Source organism: Mesocricetus auratus, unplaced genomic scaffold, assembly GCF_017639785.1.
Source record: "Mesocricetus auratus isolate SY011 unplaced genomic scaffold, BCM_Maur_2.0 contig_12254_pilon_obj, whole genome shotgun sequence".
NCBI lineage: Eukaryota > Metazoa > Chordata > Mammalia > Rodentia > Cricetidae > Mesocricetus > Mesocricetus auratus.
The window spans coordinates 1-3,171 of NW_024433786.1; the positions used below are offsets into that span (position 1 = coordinate 1).

General features: G+C 42.4%; 1 long non-coding RNA gene across 1 annotated transcript; it reads right to left on the reverse strand.

The window, feature by feature from the left end:
- Nucleotides 1-863: 863 nt before the first annotated feature.
- LOC121138509 lies at nucleotides 864-2,006 on the reverse strand. The gene is made up of 4 exons (XR_005875475.1): nucleotides 1,916-2,006; nucleotides 1,256-1,287; nucleotides 1,063-1,094; nucleotides 864-899 (listed from the first exon to the last, which is right to left on the reverse strand). It is a non-coding gene; the product is annotated as an uncharacterized LOC121138509 (long non-coding RNA).
- Nucleotides 2,007-3,171: the final 1,165 nt, after the last annotated feature.

The following is a 3,171-nucleotide window of genomic DNA, read 5'->3' on the forward strand; positions in this document are numbered from 1 at the left end:
AGGCACTCCTAAAGAATGATCCTCTATACCACTATTTATCCACCTCCACACTGTCCTCTAGGCTTGAGACAAGTGAGTTTCCTTGACTTCAGAATCCATGACATTCTTAGAACACTCTAGACTTTATGATACATCCACTGTCCCTATCAGGTGTGATCTGATCCCTTCACTATGACCCCAGCAGCACTTGGTGTTCAGACTACACAGAACTTCATTCATAGTCTAACAATTGTTATCATCCAGTGACCAGGACAAGCCTAAATACCCTCAACTGGGATACTTCCAAGCTCTAAGATATAACCAGGACACCCTTCCTGTGATCACCCACAGAACCCTTCTGGTATGCATCCATCAACTCACTCGAAATATACTTGTCTAGGGTCTACGATGGGTCCCATATCCCATGCTCCAACCTTGAGAATACCATACCCAAGGTCAAGGATTTCACCAACACCTGTCTTCCCTGTATACCGCACAGGTGGCCTTCATCCACTACCTCATTAGGTATCAATATTTCCCATGTCCTCCTGAAAAGCAAGGAAAATGCGTGCCTTTGGTGTTCCCACCAAACCATTCTGTAACCCAATAGATGTAGCCTTTGTCCCAAGTCCTTCTCATAGTCCTACTATGTCCACCCCCAGTGGCAAAGGAGCCAAGGCCTAGGTTTCCACCAAACCAGTCATAAGTTCCTTCTGTTTCCCTTAACCATGTCCCTCCTTACCTATTTGTGATTACTATTCTTAATTATCAACTAACTACATCTGATATTACCTAAAAATCCAAGTCACTGAGCAAACCTGTTAACTGGATCATTTGAGGTAGGAAGTCCCACCTTAAATCCAGATCATTTTATGTGGGAAGACTTACCTATATTGTGGGGTAGAATTGGGCGTGGCTGCCTAGGTAAAAGACATGGAAGAAAGAAATTACTGCTCTTTTCTTGCTTGCCCATGATCTTGATTCAGTGGCATTTGGGCCTACACAGGGATTTTTAGTTAACTGGATCATCTGAGGTAGGAAGTCCCACCTTAAATCCAGATCAATTTAGGTGGGAAGACTTACCTATGGTGTGGGGTAGAATTGGGTGTCGCTGCCTAGGTAAAAGACATGGAAGAAAGAAATTATTGTTCTTTTCCTGCTTGCCCATGCTCTAAAGTCCCTGGCATAGAGCCTACAAAGGGATTTTAGTTAACCGGATCATTTGAGGTAGGAAGTCCCACCTTAAATGCAGATCACTTTAGGTGGGAAGACTTACCTATGTTGTGGGGCAGAGTTGAGCTTGTTTGCCTAGGTAAAAGACAAGGAAGAAAGAAATTATTGCTCTTTTCCTGCTTGCCCTTGCTCTTGCTTCACTGGAATTAGAGTCTACGTCTTTGGGATTTAGATGCCTACTGAAGACCAGCTGAAACAATCAGACCTGTAGAATGAACACCTCCTGTATTCCTGGAACTTCAATTGTAGACAGCCGTTGTTGGACTAGTCGGATTACAGCCTGTAAGCTACTCTAATATATCCCACAAATACATGCAGGCTTCATTTTGTATGTCCTAACTTAAACATTCAAGGTTTATTCCTGCAACCATATCTAGTCTTGATGCCATAGCCTGTGCCATCTACTAATATGACTCTAACTGTCTGTGCAACAGAGACCCGCAGACTTCAGCCATGTTCATATAATTTACTCATTAGTATTCTGACCAACACTGTCTACACTCAGGCCAATCTCTAGGAATCTACCACTACCAGACTTACCTGCAACCACCAATGGGTCTCCTTGGTACTGTCTCTATCCCCATAAAATGGACACAGAATTCACATGTCATTTTCAAAGTTCTATCATGGGTCCCACAGCCCCAGCTCTATCAAATTCTGTCAACCCAATCAAGCTCTAGGCCTCAAACATGAAATGCCCTACCTGTAACCATACTCAGGCACTCCTAAAGTATGATCCTCTGTACCACTATTTATCCACCTCCACACTGTCCTCTAGGCTTGAGCCCAGTGAGTTTCCTTGACTTCAGAATCCAGGACATTCTTAGAACACTCTAGCCTTTGTAATGCATCCACTGTCATAGCCTAGTCTGACCACACCCTGACTTCTCAGCAGTTAAGCTCTTTAATTTGTCCACACCTACTTAGCTGCAATCACAGACAGACATATTTTGTCCCTTTTCCCTCAGTTTACTTTTCCCCCTGGTCTTAGCACATCCTCTATTATGTAGCCTGGTCCCTTCTCTGTAATTTCCATGAACACATTTACTACCCAGACATCCCAAGTCTTCCTCATCTGACCAGATCTTGCAGACACAAACAAACAGTTGTGTGAAACAGGGAAATCAATTCAAGATAGGAAACTAGCTAATGGTCTCTCAATCTGGATTCCCTCCTCACATAATAAACTCTAAATCTAGACACAGGGAGAAAAACACAGAGAGAGGGAACAACCAAATTAGGAACATCAAAATAGAAAAAAGGAGAAAAATAGAGCAGTGATCGAAGAAATTCATAGGAGCTTCAGGACATATGTTGAAAAAGTCTATCGCCCTAAACATGAGAATCTCAAATAAATGGATCAAAATAGGAACCAAATTGAGAAATGTGTCAGTGGTAGTGGCTTGAAAGAGAGTGTCCTTCCTAGGCTCCCGTATTTGAATGTTTGTTTCATAGTTGGTGGCCCATTTGGGAAGTTTTTGGAGATAAGGATTTGCTGGAGGAAGTATTTTACTGAGGGCAGGTTTTAACAGCTAAATTACTACTGCCAATTTTTTTCCTACCTGCTTCACTGTGCTTGTGGTCCAAGATAATAGCTCTCAGCTTCCGTCTCTTACTCTGTTACCTGTTGCCTACTGTCATTCCTCCCAGACATGATGGACTTTTATCATCAGGGACCACAAACCCAAATGAACTTTTACTTCTGTAACTTGTATTGGTACTGGTGTTTTATCACCAGTGTTCAAGGAATCCCACAGAAAAGAAACTGAAAAATGTAAGAGCCATAGGGACTCACATGAACTCATAGAAACTGAAGCAGCATGCACAGGGCCTTTTCTAGTCTGTACCAGGTCCTCTGCATTTAAAGTATGTTTTCCAAATTAGTAATTTTATGTAATACCTGAGTGTGCAAACTTATGATTCTCTGACTCTGTGACTTCTCTTTGGATCTTTTCCTTC